A 20,429-nucleotide genomic window follows, 5' to 3' on the forward strand; every position below is an offset into this window, starting at 1 on the left:
GTGAGACTTATGAAACTGAATAAGGTTTGTGCAGGGACAAAATTGACATGGGTTGAAGCCCTGCCACTGGTTTTGATGGCTATGAGAGCATCACCAGGGGCAGGGACCCATCTCTCTCCTCATGAGATAATGTAAGGGAGAGAAATGCAAGGTCCACCAAGGGAGGGAGGTCTTATGCCCGCCCTTGATGTACAACAGATAGAAATGACTGATTATGTGATGAAATTGACGGAATTTTCTGCAGCACTCTCTTCTCAGGTGTAGAAGGCCCAGGAAGGGGGAGCTGACGGGTAACACGCCACCACTGAAGGTAAAAAATGGGAGACTGGGTGAGGGTGAAAGTCCACAAAAGAAAGTGGCGGGAACCCAGGTGGACTGGACCGTACGAAGTGAAGGAGGTTACTTCACACTCAGTCCAGGTCAGAGGTAAATCAGGAGCACCCTGGCACCATCTAACACACTGCACACCAGCCCCCACTCCTTCCAGACCATTGTCTGAAGTAAGAGCTGATTTGAGCAGCGAGAACCAATCCTGACAACAAAATGAAGAAACCCTTATGGGAACAACAATCTCACTCAGGGAGAAGGATAACTTTTTCCCCCTGGGAGAGATTGGGAGTGTCTGAATGTTTGTATGTATGTTTTCTGATAGGAATTGGACTCCTGCTGGGCACTCCTTATGAGGTGTTGTTGTGTGAAGCTATTTTGAATTACTTGTTAAATTGACTTGTAATATAGAAAAGGTGGCTAAGGGATTTTTAACAGTACCAACCATGGGGGGGGGGAAATCCTCACAAGAGGTCCCAGAATTTACTGGGGACAAGAAATGCTTGATGTAATTAAAATGGAATCTAGGGATAGAAGAAATCTCCATTATATAACCAGGTGGAGGGAGAGGTATGGTTTTGAGGGACGACTGGACGCAGATAAACTCGAATCCATGCTTAAAACAGATACATAAGGTGTGTAAAGGAGAGAGGAGAGAGAGAGAGAAGTCCATCCCCCAGCTTTGAGTGTGAGAAAGAGGAAGATAAGGCGTGACAAGTCCTTGAGGGAGAAATAGTAGACTCTAGTGGGGGGAAGACTAAGGAACCCTTTGATCCAAATTGTGAGGTGTTTGAATTGGCTACTATTGATTTAGCACTTCAACAGGAACAGAGAAACCTAATTTGGCATTGACAGTAATGGGTATGAAAATTGATTGGATGATGGGGTTTTATGTTGAATTAGAGACAGTGAGACTATTAGTCAATACCTAGGAGAGAAGAGAGGTTACGGTAGCAAAGACAGCCAAGAAGGAAATAGTAATAGTGGAGACAGGAGTGAGTGGAAGTGTTACAATTGTGACAAAACGGGACATTTTGCTAGAGAATGTGAGGAACCGTGTAGTTACTGTGCAAGGAAAGAGCACCAGTTAAGAAACTGTAGGCAGAAGGGGAAGAGAGAAATCAGGAGTCATCATCACCTGGCTGTTCGGTTGTTGGTTTTAATTGGGGTTTTCAAATAAAGAACAACACACCTAGTATGATGTTTATAAAGGGTTGTTGTTTCAATTTTGGAGGGTTTTCAGCAGGTCAAGGGTGATAGGTCTTAGAGGAGCACACAGTGAATTTTATGGAGTTTTTTAGCTTTTGGCTGAGTTTGGGGTATATATGATTTCTTATGAGAATGACTGTCATGAGGACTTAATGAACACTTGGGAATAACTGTTGGATTTGTGGTTGCTTAAACCATATAACCCGTTAAAAACAATTGGGAACATAAAGCTAAAGTTATGAATTGTGTGACTGAACTAAAACGTTTGAACTGATATATTTGAAATATAACGTTTGGTGCTTGAAAAAGCATAATACTGCTTTTGAATAGTTGTGTCGAAACAATTCGGTTTAATATTTGATTTGAGGTTTGATGTTTGACGTAGAATAATACTGGTTTTAGGTGCTTGGTTTGGGCTATTTGGTTTATTATTTGATTTAACGTTTGATGTTTGACCGTGCAAAATACTGGTTAAACAATTAGACCTAAACAATTCGGTTTATAAACGTGCACCAACTTTAACTAATTAGGTGGGAATTATTTGATTTAAATAAATGGACTGGGGTACTTTGAGTAACGGCGGAATATTGGAGGCGCGCTGGGACGAGAAGCAGCTCCTCACAGCTCCTCAAAAAGGTAGAGTTGCGAGGGGAGGGGCTGGAGAGAGCGAAAGTGTGGCTTTTGGAGCCATGAAAAGACTGGGAGATGGCTGGGAACGCATGTGGGTATCTGACGAGAGAGTGTTCTAAACTTGCTCACCGAACGCAGACGTGCGTTGGGTGAGAAAGTAGAGAATATTCACATTTGCGTTTTTGGTAATTTGGCAGACGCTCTTGTTTAGAGCGATTTATGGGAGCAATTGGGGTTGAGTGCCTTGCTCGAGGGCACATCGGCAGATTTTTCGCCTGGTCGGCTCGGGGATTGTAACCGGTGACCTCTCGGTTGTTGGCGCGGCGCTATTGGTTACTAAACTGCCAGCCGCCCCATATGAGTTTAAGATTGTGGCGTTGTTGGATAATATGATGGCGGAATAAACTGACCATAAGTAATGTTGTTTTAGACGTAATGTATAATATAGTACAAAGCAAATAGAGGGATGTAAGAGGGATACAATCCAATTGTTAACCTTCCTGGAAGAACAGGGACACAAAGTGAGCAGAAAGAAACTTAAACTTTGGTAGATCGAGGTCATTTACCTAGGACACACTATAACACAGGAGGGGAGAATGTTAAACTCATCCATAAAAACTGCTATATTTGGAGCGCCAAAACCGTTAAAACAAAAAACAAATGATGAGCTTATTGGTAAAGATAAAGTGCTGTAAAGTTTGCGTACTCCATTATGTACTGCATACGGGTAAATTAAGTGATCTTATCTATGGGAAGGCAATGGTAGCCCATGGTAAAATAATTTGGAACTCTAAGGAGGCATACATACATCAGGGATGTTATCCAAATGGTAGAGAGTAACGTGGGATATGACATTGGTAGTGATTTAAAGATGATGAAGTTTTTTGGTGGGCTATTAGATATAACTGGGTTAATCATGAACATAGAGATTTTTATTCTTTGTTGCTAGACAGAAGACTTAGGTGACTTAAAAAATAGACTTGTCATGTCCAACAATTAGTCTTCAGGTCAAGCCCGGGAGAGCCTGGGTAGAACAGAGTTTGAACTAAACATGAGTGTTTTTATAAGATAAGAGATTGATTGATTGGATTACTAATTGATTCTGAACTGGATGAAAGTTGAATTTAGCTTCCATAAAAGACAAAGGAAGTGGGAGGAGCAATAAAGGAGCAAAAGATAATCTAAAAAATGAAAGGCATGGCAATAGGATGATAAATTACATAAGAAATGGTTTAGAAAGGTGGTAATATTGACACATGGGCAAATCATGTGTCAAAAAGGGGGAGTGATAGAATTAAATAAAAATACTTAAAAAGAAAAAACAACAATAGAAATTGAGAGCTGAGCATGTATGTGTGAAGATAGTTTATTAACCACACCCGTATGTCAGAGGTTTTGTGCCCCACAGGTGAACTAAAGGAGAAGGTGACCCACTCTATCACACCAGGAGACTGGGTGTGGATCCAGTCCCTAAAAGAAGAAAAACTGGAAGCAGGCCTGTTGGGAAGGGCCCTATCAAGTCCTATTAGATCAATCTGGGTGCATGTCACACACTGCAAAAAGGTAAACCCAGCTACACCTGACGAACAAACACAGAGTTAGGAGAAAGATCCGATCACCGCTATGGTTCGGGGGTTGCCTCCTTAACGAAGATTCCCTTACCCTGTCTGATCATCCCTGTGTGAGTTCGATAGAAGGTAAAGCAATGGGTTGGCCTCTGGCATCTGACATGTTCTCAGGGCAAGAGTGGGGATTCACAGGTCTCCCGACGGTAGGTAGCTGTCTGATTGTGGGGGCCATATTCCTAACACACACGGACCCTCCTGTTTCAGCCAGAAGTAGTAGTTAACCTAAAACAAGTTGATAAAATAATACCTGAGCACAGTCTATGAAGGCATAGGAGACAGCTAGATGTAGGGAAAGGGGAAGATTAGGGACTTTAGGGGAGGACATCACTGTATGTGTGTCGCCGTGTACATCCTGGGACTATGTAGTTGCTCATATCGAGAGCGTGGGGGATATGTAGATCTCCATACACAGTTTGGGGACAGGTGTATTGTTGTGAAAGTAGGGAATTATCAGAAAATGGCAGTGCGACCCATATGAGGGTAGGTACTGTCTGAAAGTCTGAATTATGCTAAAACAGATTACAGACCTGACAAGTGAGATATCTGCTTCAACTGGAGAGTCTTATGGTAACTTGCACTATCTGTTTCCCCCGATAACAAAGTCATTCAGACCTGGGTTGCCTCAGTTTGAAGTCACAGAGGATTTTAGGAAAAAAAAAAAAACCAGACCCGTGCTGACATCTGATGGTTGTGTGGTGATAACTGATTGTGAACTCAACCACATATGTAAACAATCAAATGTGTCAGAGACTGGTGAGTTGTCAAATAGAAAGTAGGACCTCCTCCTGGGATCCTTTGATGGAAGGATCCTGTGATGGGATAGGAGTACCTCGAGAGGTTCCAGAACAATTCAAATTCAAAGCTAGGAATCAGAGTTGAGTTTGAATCAAGTATTTTTTGTTGGTCAACAATTAATAAAAACTTAGATGGGATAAATTATATTTACTATAACCAGCAAAGATTTATAAACCACACTTGTGATGCAATAAAGGGATTAGATGAGCAGACAGCGGCAACTATCTTAATGACAAAGCAGAATAGAATAGCGTTGGATATGCTTTTGGCTGAGAGGGGCGGAGTTTGTGTTCTGTTTGGATATATGTGCTGTATTTTCATCTCCAACAATATAGCACCGGACGGGCCCGTGACAAAAGCGCTTGAGTGACCATCACCACGCTGGCGAATGAACTGGTTAAGAACTCTGGTATTGATAGCTCCATAAACGGTTGGTTTGATAACATATTTGGTAAATGGATAACTATTGTTGTGACAATTCTGGGTGAAGTTATGGCTTCTATGGGTATACTTGTTCTTTGTGGATGTTGCCTTGTATCCGCTTTTGGGAACTAATGATTTGGAACTGGACGATTTTGAAAGTGACTATCCTCCCTTATATAATATTAAAGGTGGATGGGCCTGTCATGATTACAAACCTGAACAACGACAATTGGAGGTTAGCAATTTCGAAGACCAAGTCTGATTGTTGTGTTCACTCACTAGAGGGGGACTAACATTGTTTAATTAACTGGCCATATAAATAGTATGCAAGAGGGGGAATGGTTAAAAAATTTACAAATTGCATTATGCGTTATCATGTGTTGTTTTTCTTTTCTACATTATTGTTTTTCTTTTAAGATTGATTCAACTATGATTCATGTACCATAAATAATGGATCACGTCTGGGAGACGTGAAGAGGGGGACTCAAAACTTTCTCTCTGAGAAAGTTTCCCTTTTGTTTGTTTTTTACTTAGTTTATGTCACGCCTTTCCCTATATGACACGTCTTTAGAGACGTGTAGAGGGGGATTTGTAAGAAATGCTATTTTTATAAATAGCTTATTGCTATTACATTGCTATAACTAATTCCTTTTTCCAAGACAAGCTTTGACCAACACACACACTCTTGCCACAAATGCACTCACACACACAGACTCACTCAAGATAAGAGATAACTAAACGCACACACCAAATCTCCTACTTTGCTGAAACATTCGGAACAAAGGCCCTGAGCTACAGTGTGTAAATCTCCTAGACCCAATCACAGAGGACGACGCCCGAGCAGCATGGACCAACCAGAAGACCAGATCTGCCAGGCTCAACCTACTTTACAACCAGTATAAAACACCAGTGTACTGTTTTTTGGGGCTTTTTCTGGAGGTTCCCTATGAGCTGAAAGAACGAGACCGTGCACGTTTTGTACCAGACATTTTTACTCTGAATAAACTGCCGCTTGTCATACAATTTACCACCTAGTCTGAATCGATCCTTGGCCGGCCCGTCCTCCTTCATATCCCGTTATCAACAGTAGCAATATTGATGTTACTCATATTGACGTTACACAGGAAACGGAAACCAGTTGGGACTTACTGTATGAATGAGCGGGTTGACAACATGCCTAGTAAAGTTTGCTTACCTACACAGCTAAAAAAAATTAAGGGAACACTTAAACAACACAATGTCAATCACACTACTGTGAAATCAAACTGTCCACTTAGGAAGCAACACTGATTGACAATAAATGTCACATGCTGTTGTGCAAATGGAATAGACAACAGATGGAAATTATAGGCAATTAGCAAGACACCCCCAATAAAGGACTGATGAATCACACCTTTTCCACTCTGTTTAGACTCTCCCTTCCCTTGTGGCGAACCTCAAAAAGACATCCGCCTGGAAGAGTGATCCTCAATTCCTTATGGTTACCTAGTCCAGTGGATCTCTCCTAAAAGGCAACTTTATTGGCTTGAAATGATATTTTCTTTGAAAATCACTTTCCTGCAGGGTAATACTTTTTGTATCCTCTGATGTAGCTTGAGTGAACAAATTTAAGATGCGAGGTTAGATATGTTGGATAATACGTCAAACACTCATGATGTTTTGTCCTTAACATATAATCCAATCAATAGCCTATATTTGACACAAAAACATCTCAAGCAGTAGCCCGTGTGTGTGTTACCTGGGTGGCTGCGCTGTGTCTGGACGTAGCATTGCAGCGTGATGTCTGCAGCCCCGCGGGACTCCAGGGGGATGGGACCAAAGGTGGTGCACATGGCACCGGCCCCGAGAGTCCACAGGTAGACGCAGGTGCTGCTCACAGGGAGATAGAGGCATGGCATGCTGTTAGGTCTTCTTACCATTCCCATTGCTTTGCATTCAATAATACTAATGCTGAGTTGCTTAGTATGCAAATGTCAATCTTGGGTCGCGTCCTGGACTACTTTCCATTTGTCCATAAGGTGAGGTACATTTGTAAACTGGGTAGCAGGTTAGTTCGATAGTGATGGGGGGAAAAGGGTAGTTGGGTGAAAAATCTATACAGTTACATATCGCAATATTATTGTGGACGATATTATATCGATACTTAGGCTCCAAGTATCGATTTGTAAATATATATATACAGTATCTCACAAAAGTGAGTACACCCCTCACATTTTTGTAAATATTTGAGTATAGCTTTTCATGTGACAACACTGAAGAAATGACACTTTGCTACAATGTAGAGTAGTGAGTGTACAGCTTGTATAACAGTGTAAATTTGCTGTCCCATCAAAATAACTCGACACACAGCCATTAATGTCTAAACCGCTGGCAACAAAAGTGAGTACACCCCTAAGTGAAAATGTCAAAATTGGGCCTAATTAGCCATTTTCCCTCCCCGGTGTCATGTGACTCGTTAGTGTTACAAGGTCTCAGGTGTGAATGGGGAGCAGGTGTGTTAAATTTGGTGTCATCGCTCTCACACTCCCTCATACTGGTCACTGGAAGTTCAACATGGCACCTCATGGCAAAGAACTCTCTGAGGATCTGAAAAAAAGAATTGTTGCTCTACATAATGATGGCCTGGGCTATAAGAAGATTGCCAAGACCCTGAAACTGAGCTGCAGCACGGTGGCCAAGACCATACAGCGGTTTAACAGGACAGGTTCCACTCAGAACAGGCCTCGCCATGGTCGACCAAAGAAGTTGAGTGCACGTGCTCAGCGTCATATCCAGAGGTTGTCTTTGGGAAATAGACGTATGAGTGCTGCCAGCATTGCTGCAGAGGTTAAAGGGGTGGGGGGTCAGCCTGTCAGTGCTCAGACCATACGCCGCACACTGCATCAAATTGGTCTGCATGGCTGTCGTCCCAGAAGGAAGCCTCTTCTAAAGATGATGCACAAGAAAGCCCGCAAACAGTTTGCTGAAGACAAGCAGACTAAGGACATGGATTACTGGAACCATGTCCTGTGGTCTGATGAGACCAAGATAAACCTATTTGGTTCAGATGGTGTCAAGCATGTGTGGCGGCAACCAGGTGAGGAGTACAAAGACAAGTGTGTCTTGCCTACAGTCAAGCATGGTGGTGGGAGTGTCATGGTCTGGGGCTGCATGAGTGCTGCCGGCACTGGGGAGCTACAGTTCATTGAGGGAACCACGAATGCCAACATGTACTGTGACATACTGAAGCAGAGCATGATCCCCTCCCTTCGGAGACTGGGCCGCAGGGCAGTATTCCAACATGATAACGACCCCAAACACACCTCCAAGACGACCACTGCCTTGCTCAGGGACGGCTTGTTCAATAGGGCGATATGGGCGACGCACTGCCAAACGGGAAAAGGAAGGGATTTTTTTTCTAATCAATTATAAAAAATAAAAAAAATATATATATATATATTTTTTTTATAAATGTATACAAAATTATATCACGGCAACAGCAGTTATCAGTGTTCACGTCTGATCTGACAGCCACTAAATGTCAAATCAGGCTAAAGTCGTGCTTCAAATGGCCCCGCCCGTTTTTTGGGCGATTTCAGTCAGGTTGAAAATCGCCCAGAAGTCTCTCATAGCCTGTCATGTAAAATCTATTTTTTTCACATTTCAAAGCTTTCAATACATTCTCTATGGGTGTCTGTGGGCTTGCACTTACGCGCTTTCGTCATACATAACGTAACCACGAATGAACGTAACTAAGAAAAGACCAGGTAGCAGCCTCAATCAATTCACTACTACTATCAAAATGGCTAGGCTTCAGTCCAACTCGATTGTGTCTTTGAAAGAAGTTCCTTTTTGTCGGCGAACAAATTAAGATAAATTGGCAACGAAACAATTAGGACCTCCCAGACCAAATTTAATAATTCAACAGGTTTCTACTAAAGGCGGAAAGTCCTACACCCGAGGATTTTCCAAAAATTGGTACGAACGAAAAAAGACATTGCCACTCACTCAACTGGATGACGAGGGATACAGGCTAGCTGTCCGCCGCCACAACGATGAGGTTAGTGTTGATAATCACAAGTTTACTGGATGTGGATATGGTGTAATAAAGGCAGTTTATTCAGAGGTAAATATATCTGGAATCGCGTTCACGGACCCGTTCGTCAAACTCTTAGGGAGCTATAAATTATGCCCCATTACTTACCATATCAGATAAGAGAAATTGCTGCAGCTACATATATTTTACATCCTGGCCCTACATAGTTCACTATTTGCATCACTTACCAAAATATTACATGTGGTCATATATGCTTGGAAAGTGGAGATGCCATAGAACGTCAAAAAAGTAAACATTGCTGGAGACACATTGTCGTTTTGGAGAAGACATCGCGTTTGCTAGCGAAGAGATTTGTTGTGGCAAATGAACTTGGCCTGGGAATTGCCAGGAACCTCACGATAAGATATATGCATCAGCATTGCGAGTCTCATGATTCTATACGTATTGCGATTCGATACTGTGATTTTATTGCGCACCATATGTCTGTTGCAGAGGGATCAGAAAGCCATGAGAACGAGTTTTGATCAGTCATGGAAATAAAAGTGCTGAAAACTAATTGGCTCCCAATGTGAAAAGATTGAGAACAAGCTATGAAGGAACAATAATGGTGTTTTGGTGCAGGTACAGCCAACTAGCGCTAAAATATTGCGATATTGTCAATACAGTATATCGTAAAGTATCACTATGTAACTCGATTTCTTTCACCCCAATCCCTCAAATTAACGGTAAATAACTGAATTGTTTGCCCCACATTTAGCTAAGATGATTAGCTAGCCAGCTAAAATGTTTTATTTAGTTAGCAGTCGCATCTACAATAGTTTACTGTCAATAACATGTCTCCAAAAATGACGTGGTGTCTCCAATTGTGTTGACATTTTACAATTGCAATGCGCATCCATGAGTATCCACTTTCTGTAGCTCAGCTGGTAGAGCATGGTGCTTGTAACGCCAAGGTAGTGGGTTCGATCCCCGGGACCACCCATACACAAAAATGTATGCACGCATGACTGTAAGTCGCTTTGGATAAAAGCGTCTGCTAAATGGCATATTATTATTATTATTATTATTATCTGAAGAGAGCCCCGAAACATTGTGTGCAGACATTTTATGCAATAAATGAAGTAGGTTCAATCTAGTAGTTCTGATCTTCTGATTGGTCCTGATGAGTTGGGCGAGGTCACCTCCAGGCTACTGTCACTGTTGCATTGGCTCTGAGTCGGGTTCTCTGTCTTCAAATGTTCAGCCTAAGAGAGGGGATTTTTGTGTGTGTGTGTGTGTGTGTTTAACAGTGATGATGTGTGTGTGTGTGTGTGTGTGTTTAACAGTGATGATGTGTGTGTGTGTGTGTTTGTGTGTGTGTGTGTGTCCTCAGAGCAAGAACTCGTGAGTTGGAAGAACTGAGAGGCCTATGGCGTGGGTGTTGTCCTTGGCCACCTGCTGACAAGGCTGACAAGATAGGACCCTTTTGTCCATTGTTATTGGATAGGAACAGAACTTATAACCAGCTCCTGACCTAAATAGATCTTAGCACAACATTTTACTCAACATATCATATTCCATATTCACTATAACAAATATATTTACTACGACATTAGCAAGAACCGCCACATCCTCAGCCGGCTAATCCAGTGTGTGAAGTTTTGCGGAGTGTTTGAGTTAGCTTTGCGAGGCAAAGATGAAACTGAGGGCTCCACCAACCCTGGTAAGCCAACACTTTTGAGATCAGTCAATAAATGCTTCTGGTATTGACTTATATGCTGCCCCTGTCTTCATGTTGTTGCTGGACATATCTTTTTTTAAAATGTGTGTAGGTCACCTAAATCATCAGAAAAATTGCCCCTCCTGAGAATTTTTTCAGGAGCCGCCACTGGCCTTGCTAAAAAAGCTGAGGGTAAAGGTGATGGACTGGCCAAGCATGTCTCCAGACCTAAACCCTATTGAGCATCTGTGGGGCATCCTCAAACGGAAGGTGGAGGAGTGCAAGGTCTCTAACGTCCACCAGCTCTGTGATGTCGTCATGGAGGAGTGGAAGAGGACTCCAGTGGCAACCTGTGAAGCTCTGGTGAACTCCATGCCCAAGAGGGTTAAGGCAGTGCTGGAAAATTATGGTGGCCACACAAAATATTGACACTTTGGGCCCAATTTGGACATTTTCACTTAGGGGTGTACTCACTTTTGTTGCCAGCGGTTTAGACATTAATGGCTGTGTGTTGTGTTATTTTGAGGGGACAGCAAATTTACACTATTATACAAGCTGTACACTCACTACTTTACATTGTAGCAAAGTGTCATTTCTTCAGTGTTGTCACATGAAAAGATATACTCAAATATTTACAAAAATGTGAGGGGTGTACTCACTTTTGTGAGTTACTGTATATATATATATATATATATATATATAGAGAGAGTACCAGTCAAAGGTTTGGACACACCTACTCATTTAAGGGTTTTTCTTTATTTGTACTATTTTCTAGAATAGTAGTGAAGACAACAAAACTATGAAATAACACATATGGAATGTAGTAACCAAAAAATTGTTAAACAAATCAAAATATGTTTTAAATTTGAGGTTCTTCAAAGTAGCCACCCTTCGCCTTGATGACAGCTTTGCACACTCTTGGCATTCTCTCAACCAGCTTCATGAGGTAGTCACCTGGAATGCATTTCAATTAACGTTTAAAGTTAATTTGTGGAATTTCTTTCCATCTTTATGCGTTTGGGCCAATCAGTTGTGTTATGACAAGGTAGGGGTGGTATACAGAAGATAGCCCTATTTGGTAAAAGACCAAGTCCATATTATGGCAAGAACAGCTCAAATAAGCAAACAGAAACGACAGTCCATCATTACTTTAAGACATGGTCAGTCAATAAGGAAAACTTCAAGAACTTTGAAAGTTTCATCAAGTGCAGTCACAAAAACCATCAAGCTCTATGATGAAACTGGCTCTCATGAGGACCGTCACAGGAAAGGAAGACTCTGCTGCAGAGGATAGGTTCATTAGAGTTACCAGCCTCAGAAATTGCAGCCCAAATAAATGCTTCACAGAGTTCAAGTAACAGACACATCTCAACATCAACTGTTCAGAGGAGACTGTGTGAATCAGGCCTTTATGGTCGAATTGCTGCAAAGAAACCACTAGAAACCACTATAAGAAGAAGTGACTTGCTTGGGCCAAGAAAAACGAGCAATGGGCATAAGACCGGTGGAAATCTGTCCTTTGGTCTGATGAGTCCAAATTTGAGATTTTTGGTTCCAACCGCCGTGTATTTGTGACACGCAGAGTAGGTGAACGGATGATCTCTGCATGTGTGGTTCCCACCGTAAAGCATGGAGGAGGAGGTGTGGGGGTGCTTTCCTGATGACACTGTCAGTGATTTATTTAGAATTCAAGGCACACTTATCCAGCATGGCTACCACAGCATTCTGCAGCGATACACCATCCCATCTGGTTTGCGCTTAGTGGGACTATCATTTGTTTTTCAACAGGACAATGACCCAACACACCTCCAGGCTGTGTAAGGGCTATTTGAACAAGAAGGAGAGTGATGAGTCCTGCATCAGATGACCTGGCCTCCACAATCACCTGACCTCAACCCAATTGACATCGTTTGGGATGAGTTGGACCGCAGAGTGAAGGAAAAGCAGCCAACAAGTGCTCAGCATATGTGGGAACTCCTTCAAGACTGTTGGAAAAGCATTCCAGGTAAAGCTGGTTGAGAGAATGCCAAGAGTGTGCAAAGCTGTCATCAAGGCAAAGGGTGTGTTATTTCATAGTTTTGATGTCTTCACTATTATTCTACAATGTAGAAAATAGTACAAATAAAGAAAAACCCTTGAATGAGTAGGTGTGTCCAAACTTTTGACTGGTACTGTATATATATTTAAGCAACAAGGCCGGAGGGGGTGTGGTATATGGACAATATACCACGGCTAAGGGCTGTTCTTACACACGACGCGACGCGGAGTGCCTGGAGACAGCCCTTAGCCGTGGCATATTGGCCATATACCACAAACCACATAGTTGCCTTATTGCTATTATAAACTGGTTAACAACGTAATTACAAGAGTAAAAATAAATGTTTTGTCATACCCGTGGTATATGGTCTGATATACCACGGCTTTCAGCCAATCAGCATTCAGGGCTCGAACCACCCAGTTTATAAATATATATATATATATATACAGTGGGGAAAAAAAGTATTTAGTCAGCCACCAATTGTGCAAGTTCTCCCACTTAAAAAGTTGAGAGATGCCTGTAATTTTCATCATAGGTACACGTCAACTATGACAGACAAATTGAGAAGAGAAATTCCAGAAAATCACATTGTAGGATTTTTAATGAATTTATTTGCAAATTATGGTGGAAAATAAGTATTTGGTCACCTACAAACAAGCAAGATTTCTGGCTCTCACAGACCTGTAACTTCTTCTTTAAGAGGCTCCTCTGTCCTCCACTCGTTACCTGTATTAATGGCACCTGTTTGAACTTGTTATCAGTATAAAAGACACCTGTCCACAACCTCAAACAGTCACACTCCAAACTCCACTATGGCCAAGACCAAAGAGCTGTCAAAGGACACCAGAAACAAAATTGTAGACCTGCACCAGGCTGGGAAGACTGCATCTGCAATAGGTAAGCAGCTTGGTTTGAAGAAATCAACTGTGGGAGCAATTATTAGGAAATGGAAAACACACAAGACCACTGATAATCTCCCTCGATCTGGGGCTCCACGCAAGATCTCACCCCGTGGGGTCAAAATGATCACAAGAACGGTGAGCAAAAATCCCAGAACCACACGGGGAGACCTAGTGAATGACCTGCAGAGAGCTGGGACCAAAGTAACAAAGCCTACCATCAGTAACACACTACGCCGCCAGGGACTCAAATCCTGCAGTGCCAGACGTGTCCCCCTACTTAAGCCAGTACATGTCCAGGCCCGTCTGAAGTTTGCTAGAGTGCATTTGGATGATCCAGAAGAGGATTGGGAGAATGTCATATGGTCAGTTGAAAACTTTTTGGTAAAAACTCAACTCGTCGTGTTTGGAGGACCAAGAATGCTGAGTTGCATCCAAAGAACACCATACCTACTGTGAAGCATGGGGGTGGAAACATCATGCTTTGGGGCTGTTTTTCTGCAAAGGGACCAGGACGACTGATCCGTGTAAAGGAAAGAATGAATGGGGCCATGTATCGTGAGATTTTGAGTGAAAACCTCCTTCCATCAGCAAGGGCATTGAAGATGAAACGTGGCTGGGTCTTTCAGCATGACAATGATCCCAAACACACCGCCCGGGCAACGAAGGAGTGGCTTCGTAAAAAGCATTTCAAGGTCCTGGAGTGGCCTAGCCAGTCTCCAGATCTCAACCCCATAGAAAATCTTTGGAGGGAGTTGAAAATCCGTGTTGCCCAGCGACAGCCCCAAAACATCACTGCTCTAGAGGAGATCTGCATGGAGGAATGGGCCAAAATACCAGCAACAGTGTGTGAAAACCTTGTGAAGACTTACAGAAAACGTTTGACCTGTGTCATTGCCAACAAAGGGTATATAACAAAGTATTGAGAAACTTTTGTTATTGACCAAATACTTATTTTCCACCATAATTTGCAAATAAATTAATTAAAAATCCTACAATGTGATGTTCTGGATTTTTTTTCCTCATTTTGTCTGTCATAGTTGACGTGTACCTATGATGAAAATTACAGGCCTCTCTCATCTTTTTAAGTGGGAGAACTTGCACAATTGGTGGCTGACGACATCAATCGATGATGTCGTCCCCACAGTGACCGTACGTACATACCCCAACCAGAAGCCATGGATTACAGGAAACATCCGCACTGAGCTAAAGGGTAGAGCTGCCGCTTTCAAGGAACGGGACTCTAACCCGGACGCTTATAAGAAATCCCGCTATGACCTCCGACGAACCATCAAACAGGCAAAGAGTCAATACAGGACTAAGATTGAATCGTACTACACTGGCTCTGACGCTCGTCGGATGTGGCAGGGCTTGAAAACTATTACAGACTACAAAGGGAAGCACAGCCGCGAGCTGCCCAGTGACACAAGCCTACCAGACGAGCTAAACCACTTCTATGCTCGCTTCGAGGCAAGCAACACTGAAGCATGTATGAGAGCACCAGCTGTTCCGGATGACTATGTGATCACGCTCTCCGTAGCCGATGTGAGTAAGACTTTTAAGCAGGTCAACATTCACAAGGCCGCAGGGCCAGACGGATTACCAGGACGTGTACTCCGAGCATGTGCTGACCAACTGGCAAGTGTCTTCACTGACATTTTCAACATGTCCCTGACTGAGTCTGTAATACCAACATGTTTCAAGCAGACCACCATAGTCCCCGTGCCCAAGGACTCTAAGATAACCTGCCTAAATGACTACCGACCCGTAGCACTGACGTCTGTAGCCATGAAGTGCTTTGAAAGGCTGGTCATGGCTCACATCAACAGCATTATCCCAGAAACCCTAGACCCACTCCAATTTGCATACCGCCCCAACAGATCCACAGATGATGCAATCTCTATTGCACTCCACACTGCCCTTTCCCACCTGGACAAGAGGAACACCTACGTGAGAATGCTATTCATTGACTACAGCTCAGCATTCAACACCATAGTGCCCTCTAAGCTCATCACTAAGCTAAGGATCCTGGGACTAAACACCTCCCTCTGCAACTGGATCCTGGACTTCCTGACGGGCCGCCCCCAGGTGGTAAGGGTAGGTAACAACACATCTGCCACACTGATCCTCAACACGGGGGCCCCTCAGGGGTGCGTGCTCAGTCCCCTCCTGTACTCTCTGTTCACCCATGACTGCATGGCCAGGCACGACTCCAACACCATCATTAAGTTTGCCGACGACACAACAGTGGTAGGCCTGATCACAGACAACGATGAGACAGCCTATAGGGAGGAGGTCAGAGACCTGGCCGTGTGGTGCCAGGACAACAACCTCTCCCTCAACGTGACCAAGACAAAGGAGATGATTGTGGACTACAGGAAAAAAAAGAGGACTGAGCACGCCCCCATTCTCATCGACGGGGCTGTAGTGGAACAGGTTGAGAGCTTCAAGTTCCTTGGTGTCCACATCACCAACGAACTATCATGGTCCAAACACACCAAGACAGTCGTGAAGAGGGCATGACAAAGCCTATTCCCCCTCAGGAGACTGAAAAGATTTGTCATGGGTCCTCAGATCCTCAAAAAATTCTACAGCTGCACCATCGAGAGCATCCTGACTGGTTGCATCACCGCCTGGTATGGCAACTGCTTGGCCTCCGACCGCAAGGCACTACAGAGGGTAGTGTGTACGGCCCAGTACATCACTGGGGCCAAGCTTCCTGCCATCCAGGACCTCTATACCAGGCGGTGTCAGAGGAAGGCCCTCAAAATTGTCAAAGACTCCAGCCACCCTAGTCATAGACTGTTCTCTCTGCTACCGCACGGCAAGCGGTACCGGAGTGCCAAGTCTAGGTCCAAAAGACTTCTCAACAGCTTCTACCCCCAAGCCATAAGACTCCTGAACAGCTAATCATGGCTACCCGGACTATTTGCACTGCCCCCCCACCCCATCCTTTTTACGCTGCTGCTGCTACTCTGTTAATTATTTATGCATAGTCACTTTAACTCTACCCACATGTACATATTACCTCAACTACCTCAACTAGCCGGTGCCCCCGCACATTGACTCTGCAACGGTACCCCCCTGTATATATAGCCTCCCTACTGTCACTTTATTTTACTTCTGCTCTTTTTTTTCTCAACACTTTTTTTGTTGTTGTTTTATTTTTACTTTTTTTGTTAAAAATAAATGCACTGTTGGTTAAGGGCTGTAAGTAAGCATTTCACTGTAATGTCTGCACCTGTTGTGACCAATAAAAATTGATTTGATTTGATTTGACTAAATACTTTTTTCCCCCACTGTATACACCGAACAAAAATATAAACCCAACATGTAAAGTGTTGGTCCAATGTTTAACACTTTACATGTTGCGTTTATGCATTGTGTTTCGGAGGACGCACGGCTCTCGACCTTCGCCTCTCCCGAGTCCGTACGGGAGTTGCAGCGATGGGACAAGACTGTAACTACCAATTGGATACCCCAAAATTGGGGAGAAAAAAATTAATAAAGCATTGTCACACAACACAATGCTAGGTGCTGATGAGTATTTCTGTCTGTAATAAAGGACTTTTGTGGGGAAAAAACTAATTATGTTTGGCTGGGCCTGTCTCCCAAGTGGGTTGCGCCCCTGCTCAGTCATGTGAAATCCATAGATTAGGGCTTTATTATTATTATTATTTATTTATTTCAATTGACTGATTTCCTTATATGAACTGTAAGGAATCGTTGAAATGTTGTGTTTATATTTTTGTTCAGACCCCTTCACTTATTCCACATTTTGTTACGTTACAGCCATATTCAAAAATTGATTACAATGTTTTTTCCCTCATTAATATACACACAATACCCCATAATGACCAAGCAAAAACAAGTTTGTAGAAATGTTTGCAAATGTATTAAAAATAAAAAACGGAAATATCACATTTACATAAGTATTCAGACCCTTTACTCAGTACTTTGTTGAAGCACCTTTGGCAGCGATTACAGCCTTGAGTCTTCTTGGGTATGACGCTACAAGCTTGGCACACCTGTATTTGGGGAGTTTCTCCCATTCTTCTCTGCAGATCCTCTCAAACTCTGTCAGGTTGGATGGGGAGCGTCGCTACACAGCTATTTTCAGGTCTCTCCAGAGATGTTCGATCGGGTTCAAGTCTGGGCTCTGGCTGGGCCAGTCAAGGACATTCAGAGACTTGTCCCGAAGCCACTCCTGCTTGTCTTGGCTGTGTGCTTAGAGTCGTTGTCCTGTTGGAAGGTGAACCTTCGCCCCAGTCTGAGGTCCTGAACGCTCTGGAGCAGGTTTTCATCAAGGATCTCTCTGTACTTTGCTCCGTTAATCTTTCCCTCGATCCTGACTAGTCTCCCAGTCCCTGCTGCTGAAAAACATCCCCACAGCATAATGCTCCCACCATCATGCTTCACCATAGGGATGGTGCCAAGTTTCCTCCAGACGTGACGCTTGGCATTCAGGCCAAAGAGTTCAATCTTGGTTTCATCAGACCAGAGAATATTTTGGCAAACTCCAAGCTGGCTGTCATGTGCCTTTTACTGAGGACATGTGCCTTTTACTGAGGAGTGGCTTCTGTCTGGCCACTCTACCATAAAGGCCTAATTGGTGGAGTGCTACAGAGATGGTTTTCCTTCTGGAAGATTCTCCACAAAGGAACTCTGGAGCTCTGTCAGAGTGACCATCGCGTTCTTGGTCACCTCCCTGACCAAGGCCCTTCTCCCCCAATTGCTCAGTTTGGCCGGGCAGCCAGCTCTAGAAAGAGTCTTGGTAGTTCCAAACTTCTTCCTTTTAAGAATGATGGAGGCCACTGTGTTCTTGGGGACCTTCAATGCTGCAGACATTTTTGGTACCTTTCCCCAGATCTGTGCCTCAACACAATCCTATCTCGGAGCTCTACGGACAATTCCTTCAACCTCATGGCTTGATCTGACATCACTGTCAACTGTGGGACCTTATATAGACAGCTGTGTGCCTTTCCAAATCATGTCCAATCAATTTAATTTACCACAGGTGGACTCCAATCAAGTTGGATGATCAATGGAAACAGGATGCACCAGAGCTCAATTTTGAGTCTCATAGCGAAGGGTCTGATTACTTATGTAAATAAGGTATTTCAGTTTTTTATTTTTAATAAATGTGCAAAAATGTCTAAAAACCTGTTTTTGCTTGGTCATTATGGGGTATTGTGTGTATTTTTTCATCCTATAGTATAGCTTATTCTACGTCTTCTTTTTAAATAGTGAGACAACATGTTTTCAGCACTTTTATCATGCTCTCTCTTCTCTCTGCAGCAGACCTACAAAGTGTAAAAAACATTAATAGCACCTTCTTAATAATATTGAGGACTGACAGATTTTGCCCTTGTGACGCAAAGGGGAACCCTGTGAATGGGCAGCTGGCCAGATAAAGAGACTCTATGCGTCTGAGCATACCTTGGCTTTACCCTGGAAGTTGAAGGTGAGGTGGTATTCTCCCGTCCGCGTCTCGCTCTGGCGAATCACAAAGAGCTCGTTGCTCAGGGCTCCGCCTACCAACACCAGCTGAGCAGCATGCACTCGCGACAGTGTACTGTGGAACCATGGGTAGCAGGTCAGAGAGGTGTCCGTCTCAGAGTGGGGCGTTCCTTCACCTACAGGTGAAAAGCACAACATAAGCACCTTGTCACTGTACGGGCTTAGCAAAAAGACATCCTTCCACATACAGAGAGCTGGCCATTGTCTGCTCCAGGCGTGTTGGACTCCATTGACTGGAGGAAGCGTTCTAGGGGAATGTGGGTGGGGTGCAAAGGAAAGGCCAAAAGGGTCTGACAGTGGGGCCCTGAGGGGCCACAGGGGCCAGCACGGTGCTGAGGGGTCCTGTGTATGTCTGTGTGGACATAGAGAGCATGGAGAGAAAGTTACTCCATAAAGTCAGATGCTGAGATCCCAGCTAGCACATTTGGTTCCTTCAAAGATGTGGGAACGTATCTTTTTGGTTTCCTATTGGATCTGGGAATGAAGCCATACGTTTCCTGACCGGTAAAACTGAAAGTTTTTTCAACCTTCTGAGAATGGAAGTGAAAATTTCGCCAGTCCTGGGAACATACATTTTTAGGTTGCAGGGAGGTTTTGATAACTAGAGGTCTTCACGGATCCACCTGTACCCGAATACCCGAGACCTGCTTCGTGACCCAAGCAGGTCCGGATCACGAGTTCTAAATAATGTCACGGGTCTGGGTCGGATCTGATATGTCTCGGGTATATGTAATTTTAACTGACTAGTCCGGAAGGGCCCGTACAGATCTGAACGCGATTGCAGCAGTAGAGAGAGAGAAATGTAATCATTTATGCTGCTCCTCTTGCTTTTCACAAGAGTGGAGCGTGGTGCATGTAGCTTGTTGTTGTTGGCCAATTATAAGTCATCAAAGCGGCAATAGGCTACAGTCATAGAGCCTCCGTGTGTGGCAAAAGTTAGGAGATATGGAATTAATGGAAGATGGAATTAAAATTACAGAATTAAAAGTTAAAGGAGAAGGATAGGCTACAATGACCAAGAGCCAACAGGTAAGCTGCTACTTAATATTCTGAATGGAGTTGTTGTTATTTGTAACTGTAGGATGAGAAAGAGCATGCACTGCAGCCTCAATTAGCCTAGCTAGCTAACGTTAGCTATGGTAGCTATTAGTCTACTATAGCGCAAGTCGGCTTGGTTGTTTGCTGTCTCTCCCTCCCTCCTCCCTGTTCCCTGTGTGACTCACTT

At 43.5% G+C, this 20,429-nt stretch overlaps 1 pseudogene across 1 annotated transcript in view; it reads right to left on the reverse strand.

Moving 5' to 3' along the window:
* Positions 1-254: 254 nt before the first annotated feature.
* The window catches only part of LOC311143077 (SH2B adapter protein 2-like), a 29,501-nt pseudogene continuing 9,326 nt past the window's right edge, over positions 255-20,429 (reverse strand). Inside the window, exons 5-8 of the transcript in view lie at positions 19,389-19,556; positions 19,124-19,320; positions 6,751-6,881; positions 255-304 (exon numbers count right to left, since the gene is read on the reverse strand). The product of the transcript in view is annotated as an SH2B adapter protein 2-like (transcript). The remainder of the gene's footprint in view (positions 305-6,750; positions 6,882-19,123; positions 19,321-19,388; positions 19,557-20,429) is intronic.

The sequence above is a fragment of the Coregonus lavaretus genome, assembly GCF_964263955.1.
Source record: "Coregonus lavaretus genome assembly, chromosome: 15".
Taxonomy (NCBI): Eukaryota; Metazoa; Chordata; class Actinopteri; order Salmoniformes; family Salmonidae; genus Coregonus; species Coregonus lavaretus.